Raw genomic sequence first — 14,526 nt, forward strand, 5'->3', positions numbered from 1 at the left:
TAGATAGATAGATAGATAGATAGATAGATAGATAGATAGATAGATAGATAGATAGATAGATTCTGTAAGTCAATACAGTAAAAAACCTTCTAGCCCGAAATCCAGCACGCTATCGACTGTGCCCCCAAAAGCATGCTCAAACGACAGAGTCGATATCGGCGCATTATAAACCCAGGGTCGGTCCATTATTCAACCCGCCGGTGCGTTCCCTGTGTGGCTCCATAGAGGGCGCTCTGTCCCTCTGTATGGGGGTTTGGCCCACGGGTGCTGTCGGAGCAAATTGGCGCCATTTTGAAGATAGGAGGGGGAAGAGAGCTGCAAGAGAGAGAGAGAGAGAGAGGATACAATTCATTGCAATTCATAAAAACAAAGGTAAGAATTATCACAAGCAAACGTTATTCGTGTGTAATTTGGAGTTAATTTCGTGGTGTTGATTTTTGAAGGTACAACATTTGTCTGGATCTGTCCAGTTAAAGTGCTCCAAATCCGACGGAGCTGTCCTCGTTCCCTGCCCGTGTGTATCGGGGCTAGCTAGCTAGCTAGCGGTGTCCGCCTTGCCGCTGTTCTCTCACTGAGGGTAGAGAATGGGGGCAAGTTTAGCTAACAGTGTTTTTTTTTTTTTGTTGTAAATGTATCACTAGTAACGGGGTTGTAGATGGCTATGAAACGAATATATGTGCACGTTGTGCGTGGTTGATTTAATGTTCTCATCAAAATACAATTAATAGTAGCAAATGCAAGACTTGCGTGTTACTCAATTCAATTTGATGTATTGCTAGCTAACTAGCTACAGTACACTAACAAGCAATTCAGTCAACTAGTGGCCTTGACGTACAACTGTGCCATAACAATACGCACAGCCAGCCGTTCACCCAATGCGACTGCATTTACAGCGTAGCTAGCTAATGTAGCTAGTTAGCTAGCTTGCAAGAATGGCTAACTACATGCATACCTCGTGTCCATGTTGAAAATATTAGCTACTGCTCATGCGTTTTTTTGTTGTGAATTAGCTAGCGTTAACTAGTTAGTATATCATATTTTCGATTTTTGTACGTGGCTGAAGTTTGATAAGGTTACGTGAATTATGTACTGTAACGCTAGCCTGGTTTGCTGGCTAGCGAGCTAAAGGAAAAGTCGAATGGCATGATTTGATTTGGATGATTCAGACTCTTTTTTGGGGGGGGGGTATTGGTTAGCTAGTAAGATGTGTCAATGAGGTAAGTCTATGCCAAATTGCCAATGTTTCCAACCATCCTTTTATAAACACATATAATATTGTCATATTTAGTTGTCCCCTTCCCCCTCCTACATACATCTTGCATTGCTTTGTCAACAACACAGTTCTCTGTCTGTGATTGTCATAAAAAAAACTTTCAAAATGTGCAAATGGATGAATTGGCTTTTGACACAAGGTCTCTTTAGTATTCTTAAAGGTCCAATGCAGACGTTTTTTTTTTAAATGTCAATATCTAATCATTTCTGGGTAACAATTAGGTACCTAACTGTGATTGTTTAACATACAAATGGCTTCTTAGCAAAGAGCAATTTCTCAAGTAAGAATTTATCTAGGAGTGGTCTGAGTGGAGAGGGGAAACTGAAAACTCGCTGTTATTGGCAGATAGGTTTGGAGCTGTTTCTTATTGGTGTATTAAAGATGCATTATCTTTTTAATTTTTTACATTTCAGGCAGTAGTTTTGAAAGTGGTCCTTGTTTTTTGTGTACTACATAATCCATTTTCGTATATGTTTTTTGTGTACTACATAATCCATTTTCGTATATATCTTTTGCTATTTGTATTATATGGTATGACTCCAATTTGTACTATATATTACAAAATTCTGGTGCTTAAGATCCTGGAGTGCATCTCACTAATTTCCCAGACCAGAACAAGCTTTAAATCAAGGCTGTCTTTTCAAACAGCTCTTTATACTAAAAAAAAGTGCATTATCGTTTTCACAATTGTACAGTTTTATTGTTACCTCAGTGTGGCTATATATAATATATAACACAGGAAAATTTCATTTTTGACAGCACTGGACCTTTAAGAAATGCACACCTTCACCTAGCTGTTAAAAATATTGCCTAGTCAGACCATTACTCTGTTCCAGCTGGCTGGATGGGTACTGTTTGGCATAACACAGAAGATTTGACCAACCTTAACTTGTCCACACTTCCTCAGATTGTTTTAATAGTCATGTGTACAAGGTTGCAGGTGTGATTGCAGAGTACAGTGAAAATCGTATGCGCCTGAGCTCCAACATGCAGGATGAAGTGAAATAAAATAATGAAAGTGGTAATTAAACAAACAATATAAACAGCACTATATTGATTAAGAAGTACGTGTCCATTGGGGTGGAGGCCATGGGGAAGCAGCGGCATGACCGTTGAGGGGGTGTGGGGAATGACCATGGGGGAGCAGCGGCATGACTGTTGAGGGGGTGGGGGGAATGGCTGTTGAGAGAAATTAAACATGTAATTTTTTATATATATATAAGAAATGAAGGCTATTCCAGTGAAGAGGTGTCTCCGGGATGCTGGCCTTCTAGGCAGAGTTGCAAAGAAAAAGCCATATCTCAGACTGGCCAATAAAAAGAAAAGATTATGATGTGCAAAAGAACACAGACACTCCTCTTTCTATTCTGGTTAGAGACAGTTTGCACTGTTCTGTGAAAGGAGTAGTACACAGCGTTGTACGAGATCTTCAGTTTCTTGGCAATTTCTTGCATGGAATAGCCTTCATTTCTCAGAACAAGAATAGACTGACGAGTTTCAGAAAAATGTTCTTTGTTTCTGGTCATTTTGAGCCTGAAATTGAAAACCCACAAATGCTGATGCTCCAGATACTCAACTAGTCTAAAGAAGGTCAGTTTTATTGCTTCTTTAATCAGCGCAAGTTTTCAGCTGTGCTAGCATAATTGCAAAATATTTTTCTAATTGTTAATTAGCCTTTTAAATTGATAAACTTGGATTAGCCAACACAACGTGCCATTGGAACACAGGAGTGATGGTTGCTGATAATGGGCCTCTGTATGCCTATGTAGATATTCCATAAAAAATCTGCCTGCGTCAGAGTGATTTTGAAGTGGGGAGAACAGGGCTTGGGTGGCTAGGGTCCCTGATAATCTTCTTGGCTGTCCTGCGACACCTGGTGTTGTAGGTGTCCTGTAGGGCAGGCAGTGGGCACCAGTTATTTATTAGAATCCCAGTGGTGACAGCTAGTCTTACTGGGGTCCGACACATAGCGAAAAAGACATTACAGACAAAAGCCTTTACAATTTATATACCTTTAAAAACATTAACATCTAGTGTGTGTGTGTGCATCTATCAGTTACCCATTTGGTTGATGTCAGAAGTTTTACATACACCGTAGCCAAATACATTTAAACTCAGTTTTCCCAATTCCTGACATTTAATCCAAGTAAAAATTCCCTGTCTTAGGTCAGTTAGGATCACCACTTTTATTTTAAGAATGTGAAATGTCAGAATAATAGTAGAGGGATTTATTTCAGCTTTTATTTCTTTCATCACATTCCCAGTGGATCAGAAGTTTACATACACTCAATTAGTATGTGGTAGCATTGCCTTTACATTCTTTAACTTGGGTCAAATGTTTTGGGAAGCCTTCTACAAGCTTCCCACAATAAGTTGGGTGAATTTCGGCCTATTCCAGCTGGTGTAACTGACTCAGGTTTGTAGGCCTCCTTGCTCGCACACACTTTTTCAGTTCTGCCCACAAATTCTTTATTGGATTGAGGTCAGGGCTTTGTGATGGCCACTCCAATACCTTGACTTTGTTGTCCTTAAGCCATTTTGCCACAACTTTGGAAGTATGCTTGGGGTCATTGTCCATTTGGAAGACCCATTTGCGACCAAGCTTTAACTTCCTGACTGATGTCTTGATGTTGCTTCAATATATCCACAATTATCCTACCTCACGATGCCATCTATTTTGTGAAGTGCACCAGTCCCTCCTGCAGCAAAACACCCCCACAACATGATGCCACCACCCCCGTGCTTCACGGTTGTGATGGTCTTCTTCAGCTTGCAAGCATCCCCCTTTTTCCTCCAAACATAACGATGGTCATTATGGCCAAACAGTTTGATTTTTGTTTCATCAGCCCAGAGGACATTTCTCAAAAAAATACGATCTTTGTCCCCATGTGCAGTTGCAAACCGTAGTCTGGCTTTTTTATGGTGGTTTTGGAGCAGTGGCTTCTTCCTTGCTGAGCGGCCTTTCAGGTTATGTCGATATAGGACTTGTTTTACTGTGGATATAGATACTTTTGTACCAGTTTCCTCCAGCATCTTCACAAGGTCCTTTGCTGTTGTTGTGGGATTGATTTGTACTTTTCGCACCAAAGTACGTTCATCTCTAGGAGACAGAACGCGTCTCCTTCCTGAGCGGTATGACGGCTGCGTGGTCCCATGGTGTTTATACTTCCGTACTATTGTTTGTACAGATGAACGTGGTACCTTCATGCGTTTGGAAATTGCTCCTAAAGATGAACCAGACTTGTCAACAATTTTTTTTCTGAGGTCTTGGCTGATTTCTTTTGATTTTCCCATGATGTCAAGCAAAGAGGCACTGAGTTTGAAGGTAGGCCTTGAAATACATCCACAGGTACACCTCAAATGAGGTCAATTAGCCTATTAGAAACTTCTAAAGCCATGACAGAATTTTCTGGAATTTTCCAAGCTGTTTAAAGGCACAGTCAATTTAGTGTTTGTTTCTGACCCACTGGAATTGTGATACAGTGAAATAACCTGTCTGTAAACAATTATTGGCAAAATTACTTGTGTCATGCACAAATTAGATGTCCTAACCGACTTGCCAAAACTATAGTTTAACAAGAAATGTGTGGAGTGGTTGAAAAACGAGTTTTAATAACTCCAACCTAAGTGTATGTAACTGTACATGTTAGTACATACACACAACAAGTAGGTCACAGAGAGGTGTTGTTCTGCAAGGTTTTGCTTTGTTTTTTGAAACCAGGTTTGCTGTTAAATTGCGATATATAAGATGGAAGGGAGCTCCATGCACTCATGGCTCTGTCTAATACTGTATGTTTCTTGAATTTGAACCTGGAGACTGAAAAGACCCCTCGTGGTATATCTGGTGGGATAAGTGTGTGTGTCAGTTAAGGCTTGGCGGTATAACGGGCAAAAAACAATTTATGTACCGGTTTGGCTCTATACTTTACCTTCTGTACTGGTATTTTATTGTTTTCTATGTTTAATGTATTAATTTACAAATTAGTGTCCTTCCGGCAGCTGCAACGAATGAGAATAATGTAATTTTGGAATGAAAGGCTCCCAACCTTGGGGGGAAAAATGATGCGCACTTCGTGTTGACGCAAACAAACACACTTTGGAAACAAACACCTAGAAATCTGTTAGTGGTGGGGGGAAAAACACGATGGAGGATGAAAGTAATAGAGTTTTCAAAAAATACTCAGCCAATTCCTGCTGCAAGTGAAGAATTTGTGGATAAAAAAAGGTGCAATGTCGATAGTGTGGACATGGTTTGGTTTTAAGACAACAGAACAAATGAAAAAACAAACATATTTTGCAACTTATGCAAGCGGTCTGTGGTTGTAAAAGGGGGAAACACGAGTAACCTCTATAGCCACCTAAAAAGCTGCCATGTGGTCGAATATGGTGAAAGTACAAAGAAGTGCAAAACACCAACATCTACCCCGGTGCCAGGCCTAAAACTACATCAAGTTTGAACCAAAACACAGGTGGTTGCATCATTTGAAAGTGGATCCTGTACGACAAGAAAAGCAAAAGATGGCGGGACATTACGGATTCCAAAACTTTGGATCCCAGGTATGTACTGCCTAGGGCGAAAATACTTTAGCAGGACAGTCTTGCCAAATAAGTACACTGAATGCCATGAAAGAGTGAAGAGGGAGATTGAAAACATGATACACGTTGCCAGCACAACGGACCTATGGTCAAGCCGAACATCCGAGCCTTACATTAGCCTGTCTATTTTATAACCGATGCCTGGGAGCTGGAGAGAAGACCTACCGGAGGACCATACAGGAGAATTGCTTGGCTGAGGGATGCCCTAGAATTATGGGGACTGAAAGAAGAACAACTTGTGTGTTTTACAACTGACAACAATTCTAACATGGTAAAAGCCATGGAGCCAAACAGCTGGACAAGACTGCAGTGTTTTGGCCACCGTCTTCATCTCGCCATCGGTAAGTTTAAATAGTTGCCAAAATATTTTTGCAAATATGCAGCTACTGTTATAAACTATCAGGATGTTAGTTAAATTAATATTTCATCAATAACCATCTAGCCTAGCATTGTTGGCCAATTGTTGGATTCAAAACTGGAGTGTTCATCACATGAATTGAAATACATTATATACAGTAAAATAAATATATGTAGATCAATCCATTAAATCACAATTACTGTAATTAAACGTTATACTCAATAATGGAAAACGGTTAAATCAAATTTCATGTCATATTTGTGTAATATACCTATTATTTATTATCTAGTTGTTTACTTTTTGGTTCTCGTTTCTATTGTCATTTCAATATAAGAAAAAAAAGCTGAGTTAATATTGTCAATTGTTTTGTTGGTATTTTTACAGGGAGAAGAGTTAAAGATTCCAGGATTGACCAGTTCTTGTCTGCAAGAGAGTAGTCAGCGCCATTTCTATGGCCTGGAAAAATAAAAAAAGCTACGAAAACTTCACAAGCTGATGAGCTTGACTTGCCTGACCACTCACTTGTCATTGAAACTCCAACCAGGTGGGGCTCACGTCAGAAGATGATCCAGAGAGTGCTTGAACAGGAGAAGGCTGTAACTCGGGTCCTGGCTGCAGACAAGAAAATCAGGCACCTTGTGCCTACATGGCAGGACTTACAAGTCCTTGAGTCAATCAACAAAGCTCTGGCTCCCCTGCAGGAGTTCAATGACACCTTGTCTGGAGAAGATGATGTAAGTGTCTCCTACCTGAAGCCTGCTGAACTCCAGCTGTTCAACATCCCTGTTTTGACTCTGGAAGATGACTCACCCCTAACAAATGACATCAAGAGGACCATCCTTGATTATCTAAATGGAAAAATACTCTGATCCTACCACAGATGACCTGTTTGGACGTAGTGTCCTTCCCAGACCCACGCTTTAAAATCACATGCATCAAGAGCGGCAGGGTTGGACTACATAAATACAAGAGCAGCAGCGGAGCTTCGTAGGCTGCTGACAGAGCAGGTGCCATCCATCAGAGATACAGATTAATCACAGGTCAGGCGCACCAGACCCAGTGGAACCAAAGAAAATTAAGAAGACGCTTGGAAGCTTTTAAAAAAAGAAAGGGGGGGGGGGGGGACAAACACCAGCAGCTTCCCTGTCTGACAAAGGGGCCATTTTGAAGCTGAGCTGAATAGCAACCAGCAGACTGTTGATGCTGACAGGTGAGGAAGATCCCCTGGAGTGGTGGAGGGTCCATGAGGGTCCATGAAGAGAACTTTCCAAGAGTGAGCAAACTGGCCAAGAAATACCTGTGCATTCCTGTCACCTTTCGAAAGGGCCTTCAGCACTGGTGGCAATGTGGTGACATGCCACAGAGCTGCACTTAAGCCAGATTCAGTAGATAGGCTTGTTTTCCTTTCCCATAACCTGTGAAACCAATATGATTGTTGGTTCTATAGCAGCAGTTAACAACCTGGTTAAATGAAAGTGTGACGTTTTTGTAATTCATAAGCCTAAACCCCTATTTGACGCTGTGGTCTTTCCCCGTTTGACTTGAATATTTACATTATTTTGTTGGAATTCTTGAAGTTATTCTGTTTGGTAGCATTCAACAGTCTTCGTAATTTGCGCATCATGTGAAATAGTTATTTGTATGTTATTTATTTTCAGGGTGGTACCATAACATGTCACAGCGCAGTACTGAAGCCATAGACCGTGGATAGGCTTGTTTTCCTTGACCAGAACTGTCACACTGTGAATATATTCATGGTTTTTTTTTGCAAAGTTATTTATTAGTGTTCCTGTGTTTAGTAAAAGTTTAACCAGTACCACTACTGTTATTCACTGTCAGTGTTGTTTAATGCTGTTCCAACAAAAATCAGAATGGATTCAACTAATTAAAACCCACTTAGAATTCATTTGTTGCAATCCTTTATATAAAAAAGAAATACCTTATTTTTTATTTTATTTTTTAAATACTGTGAAAAATGTGAAAAATATTTAAACCATATCGTCCCCAGTCCTAGTGTCAGTACTGTGTGTAAGTTGACTATGCAAACTATTTGGAATTTCCAACATGGCGTCAATTCTTGTTTTTGTAAGAAACAATCAGTCTTTCCTCAACTCTTAGCCAAGAGAGACTGGTATGCATAGTATTTATATTAGCCCTCTGATTACAATGAAGAGCAAGACGTGCTGCTCTGTTCTGGGCCAGCTGCAGCTTAACTAGGTCGTTCTTTGTAGCACTTGACCATATGACTGGACAGTAATCAAGATAAAACTAGAGTCTGCAGGACTTGCTTTGTGAAGTGTGGTGTCAAAAAAAAAGCAGAGCGTCTTTATTAATGACAGATCTCTCCCCATCTTTACAACCGTTGAATCTATATGTTTTGACCATGACAGTTTACAATCCAAGGTAACACCAAGTAATTTAGTCTCCTCAAATCAAATTTTATTACAGTGAAATGCTTACTTACAAGCCCTTAACCAAAAGTGCAGTTCAAGAAATAGAGTTAAGAAAATATTTTGTGAATAAAGTAAAAAATAAAAAAGTACCACAGTAGAATTACATAACAGTAATGAGGCTATATACAGGGGGCACCGGTACTGACTAAATGTGCAGGGGTACAGGTTAGTTGAGGTCATTTTTACATGTAGGTAGAGGTAAAGTGACTATGCATAGATGATAAACAGCAAGTAGCAGCAGTGTAAAAATAAAAAGGGGGGGGGCGGGGGGGAGAGTTCAATATAATAGTCCGGTGGCCATTTGATTAATTGTTCAGCAGTCTTATGGCTTTGGGGTAGAAACTGTTAAGGAGCCTTTTGGACCTATACTTGGCATCCCGGTACCGCTTGCCATGCGGTAGCAGAGAGAACAGTCTATGACTTGGGTTACTGGAGTCTTTGACAATTTGGGCCTTCCTCTGACACAGCCTGGTATAGAGGTCCTGGATGTCAGGAAGCTTGGCCCCAGTGTTGTACTGGGTCGTACGCACTACCCTCTGTAGTGCCTTACAGTCAGATACAGAGCAGTTGCCATACGATGCAACCTGTTAGGATTACTCTCGATGGTGCAGCTGTACAATTTTTGAGGATCTGGGGACCTATGCCAAATTATTTGTCTCCTGATGGGGGGGGGGGAGATGCTGCTGTCTTCATGACTGTCTTGATGTGTTTGGACCATGATAGCCACACCATTCATTACCAGATTCACCTTAGGTCTAGAAGTTATGGAATGATTTGTACCAATTACAATGCCCTTAGTTTTAGAGACGTTCAGGACCAGTTTATTACTGGCCACCCACTCCAAAACAGACTGTCATTGGTAAAAATAGAAAAGAGTAGACTCCTCTTGTTTTTAACTCCATATATCCCATATCTTTTCAGTTTCAGAGGTCAGAGGTCGTCATCTCCCTAAATGGGCGATGGTCTATTCCCATGCTCCTAACGTCTGCGGTAGTTGAACACAAGACAAATATAATTACAGAGATGTAGTGCAGGCTTTAGTTCAAAATGACTTCCATTACATGAATATTTCCTAAATGCTATTTGTAAACAACCTTTTTTTGAGTAATCGCCCACAGCTTAGTCTGACACTGACTAAGCATATTGATTACCTAAAAGATCTAGCCTACTGCAAATGAGTGTGAACCTAATTGAACTTGGTCTTAATTCAGGGTTGCTGGCTACTGAATTGCATGTTTACCCCCCCATACCTACATGATATTACAGTATATTCTTTGTGCCGGACTCATTTTCCCGCTAATTGCCTTATGGATCAAACATTCGCGTGTAGCTTACTGCCTTGTGCACATTGCTACGCTTATTATGTGAAGAAATAGTTGATCAACATTTTAAGCTAAACCTTGTGATCTGTTGCATCAGACACTTTTTAATGTTTATTTTTGGTGTAGCCTTGGTCTACTGGTTGTATGAATGTGGGATATATCATCCCCCAACTGCTCCTGAGTCTGTTGGGAATAGTTCATTTATTTCTCGGCAAGTTTATCAATAGAATGCTAACTTTTCTACTATGGGGGATAGTAGATTGACATAGGCTAGTGGTTTTGCTGTTCGTTACTCGTCTTGTTGGCTGAGGGAAATGTAAATGTGGGCATCGGAATTTGGTAAGAATGGATCTCACATTGTTGCTTCCTTGACTTGCATGTTCTGTTAAGATGAGTTACCATTAACCTTCACGTGATTTTATGTCATTTTAATCTCCGTGGGTGGACGCCATAATCAGGTTACGCACCCAATGCATATGGGTCCGGTAAATTATAATGCTACCGTTCAAATATCCAGCGCCACATTTTCCTAATGAAAACCTATCTGATATCGTACTGCCATGGTAATCTGGCCAGCTAGCTAGCATAGTAGCTAATATATTTAGCTAGCTAACACCACAGATGAAAGGGTAAGTTATCGTAATCTTTCCTAACAGGTCAAATAGCTATCTGCTTTGCTAGTGTGCTTATTGCATGCATGTCCGGGCACGTCGACATGTCTTTATTATCGGGATGGCAGGTAGCCTAGTGGTTAAATTATCGGGATGGCAAGTAGCCTAGTGGTTAGACCGTTAGACTAGTAACCGGAAGGTTGCAAGATCGAATCCCCGAGCCGACAAGGTAGAAATCTGTCGTTCTGCCCCTGAACAAGGCAGTTACTGTTCCTAGGCTGTCATTGAAAATAAGAATTTGTTCTTAACCTCTCTGGGCTAGGCGGGACGAATTCGTCCCACCTACGCAACAGCCAGTGTAATCCAGTGGCGCGATTTTCAAATACCTTAAAAATCCTATTACTTCAATTTCTCAAACATATGACTATTTTACAGCTATTTAAAGACAAGACTCTCGTTAATCTAACCACACTGTCCGATTTCAAAAAGGCTTTACAACGAAAGCAAAACATTAGATTGTCAGCAGAGTACCCAGCCAGAAATAATCAGACACCCATTTTTCAAGCTAGCATATAATGTCACAAAAACCCAGAAGACAGCTAAATGCAGCACTAACCTTTGATCTTCATCAGATGACACCCCTAGGACATTATGTTATACAATACATGCATGTTTTGTTCAATCAAGTTCATATTTATATCAAATACCTCATAAATGCTATAACTTCAATTTCTCAAACATGTGACTATTTTACACCATTTTAAAGACAAGACTCTCGTTAATCTAACCACATTGTCCGATTTCAAAAAGGCTTTACAGCGAAAACAAAACATTACATTATGTTAGGAGAGTACCCTGCCAAAAATAATCACACAGCCATTTTCAAAGCAAGCATATATGTCACAAAAACCAAAACCACAGCTAAATGCAGCACTAACCTGTGATGATCTTCATCAGATGACACTCCTAGGACATTATGTTATACAATACATGCATGTTTTGTTCAATCAAGTTCCTATTTATATCAAAAACCAGATTTTGACATTAGCATGTGATGTTCAGAACTAGCATACCCACCGAAAACTTCCGGTGAATTTACTAAATTACTCATGATAAACGTTGACAAAATACATAACAATTATTTTAAGAATTATAGATACAGAACTCCTTTATGCAATTGCGGTGTCAGATTTTAAAAGCACATTTTGCAATATTCTGAGTACAAAGCTCAGCCATCACGGCTAGCTAATTTGACACCCAGCAAGTTTGGGGCAACCTAAACTCAGAATTACTATTAGAAAAATTGGATTACCTTTGCTGTTCTTCGTCAGAATGCACTCCCAGGACTTCTACTTCAACAACAAATGTTGTTTTGGTTCCAAATAATCCATAGTTATATCCAAATACCTCCGTTTTGTTTGTGCGTTCAGGTCACTATCCAAAGGGTGATGCGCGAGCGCATTTCGTGACAAATGTCAAAATATTCCATTACTGTACTGAAAGGAAAAAAATGGTGAGGTCTCGTGAACGCGCACTGTCCCCAGGCAGTCCACTTCCAAACTCTGCTGCTGTACTTTGCCCAGAGACAGGAGACGCGTCATTCTGCTTTCTAAAGGCTTTAGAGAGCCAATGGAAGCCTTAAAGTGTCACGTAACAGCACAGATGCTGTAATTTCGATAGAGATGCAACAGAAGGACTACAAATTGTCAGACAGGCCACTTCCTGCCTGGAATCTTCTCAGGTTTTTGTCTGCCATATGAGTTCTGTTATACTCACAGACACCATTCCAACAGTTTTAGAAACTTTAGAGTTTTCTTTCCAAATCTACTAATTATAAGCATATTCTAGTTTCTGGCAAGAGGAGTAACCAGATTAAATCGGGTACGTTTTTTTATCCGGCCGTGAAAATACTGCCCCCTATACCCCAACAGGTTAACTGACTTGCCTAGTTAAAGGTAAATACATTAATTTAAAAAAAACTGATTGGTGAATTAAAACTGCAATGTGTACCTTTTTGGGGTGACCTTACCAAATTCACATAGAAATGTGAGTTATAGATTTGTCATTCTCATTGAAAGCAAGTCTAGGAAGCGTTAGATATGTTCTATGTGTTCGGTTTCTATGCTTCCCTTTAAGTTTCGTTTTTTTGCGTCTTTTGCTTTCAGTTTTGTACACCAGTTTCTAACAGCTGAAAATACAATATTTTAGGATTAATGAAAATATATTTCACACCGGTTTAGATGGTACAATGATTCTCTACACCAGTGTAGTTCCCAACCCTGGTCCTCCAGTTCCCCCAACAACACACAGTACCCCCAACCCTGGTCCTCCAGTTCCCCCAACACTACACAGTTTCCCAACCCTGGTCCTCCAGGACCCCCAACACTACACAGTTTCCCAACCCTGGTCCTCCAGTACCCCCAACACTACACAGTTCCCCAACCCTGGTCCTCCAGTACCCCCAACCCTACACAGTTTCCCAACCCTGGTCCTCCAGTACCCCCAACACTACACAGTTTCCCAACCCTGGTCCTCCAGTACCCCCAACACTACACAGTTTCCCAACCCTGGTCCTCCAGGACCCCCAACACTACACAGTTCCCCAACCCTGGTCCTCCAAGACCCCCAACACTACACAGTTCCCCAACCCTGGTCCTCCAGTACCCCCAACACTACACAGTTCCCCAACCCTGGTCCTCCAGGACCCCCAACACTACACAGTTTCCCAACCCTGGTCCTCCAGTACCCCCAACACTACACAGTTTCCCAACCCTGGTCCTCCAGGACCCCCAACACTACACAGTTTCGGGTTTAGCTCTTGACAAAAACACCTCATTCAACTCCTTGTGGGTTTGATGATTAGTTGACAAGTTGAATCAGGTGTGCTTATCCAGGATTACAATTAAAAATGTATACCGTTGGGGGTAGCGGAGACCAGGGTTGGGGAACACTGCTCTACTCTAGCCATTGCTCATAAACTGAAATTAGGCAAACTATTAGAATTTTAGCAACCAGGAAATGGTGGTGAGATTTCTGCATATTGCACCTTTAAACTAATACTTGCAACAGGAGTTTGATTTTGCTCATTGTGTCAATTCATCCATTTTTTTCAATACTGCATCTGTTTGGATGAATGAGCTAGCTTGGCGCTGCTGATTTTCTCAGCTAGACATTCCTTGGCTTTGTGCGCTGCTCGTGGCTCAGGCGGTGAGTGGTGGTTGCCATAGCAGCAGCTTTGCTATGTAGCAGGACTATCAGGAAAGCCAATAGGGAAGAGCCGATGGACTAGAAAAGGCCAATATCGGCCCGACGTATCGTCTGAGCTGTTTTATTTGATTATTTAATGTAACATTTATTTAACTAGTCAAGTCAGTTAAGAACAAATTCTTATTTACAATGACGGCCAAATCCGGACGATGCTGGACCAATTGTGCGCCGCCCTATGGGACTCCCAATCACGGCCGGTTGTGATACAGCCTGGAATCGAACCAGAGTGTCTGTAGTGACGCCTCTAGCGCTGAGATGCAATGCCTTAGACCTCTGCGCCCCTCAGGTGCCCCGAGTTAAACATAACATTGAACATTTTTATATTTAGAATTTAAATTATACATTTTAATCAGACTTTTTCCTAGTTTGAGTTTTTTATCAGTTTCGGTCCAGGTGGGGTAAAAGGGATGTTTGACAATAAGAACTGCATTCTGCAGTCATATAAAGTCATGTATAGGCAAATAAATGAACTTCTACTGCTCTAGATGATGCATCATGGGTGAATAAAACTTTATTTAAAAACATTGGAGTTTTTACAGGAACTTAAGTGTTATGGTAATAAGATGTCGTTTTTACAGGAACGTGAAAAGGTGTTAGGGTAATGAGATGTAGTTTTTACAGGAACGTGAAAAGGTGTTAGGCTAAT

General features: G+C 40.8%; 1 protein-coding gene across 1 annotated transcript in view; it reads left to right on the forward strand.

Moving 5' to 3' along the window:
- Window positions 1–318: 318 nt before the first annotated feature.
- aprin (Androgen-induced proliferation inhibitor) overlaps window positions 319–14,526 on the forward strand; it is a gene marked incomplete at its 3' end in the record, with an annotated part of 39,859 nt that continues 25,651 nt past the window's right edge. The window contains 1 exon segment of the mRNA NM_001140418.1: window positions 319–372.

Source organism: Salmo salar, chromosome ssa11, assembly GCF_905237065.1.
Source record: "Salmo salar chromosome ssa11, Ssal_v3.1, whole genome shotgun sequence".
Lineage (NCBI taxonomy): Eukaryota > Metazoa > Chordata > Actinopteri > Salmoniformes > Salmonidae > Salmo > Salmo salar.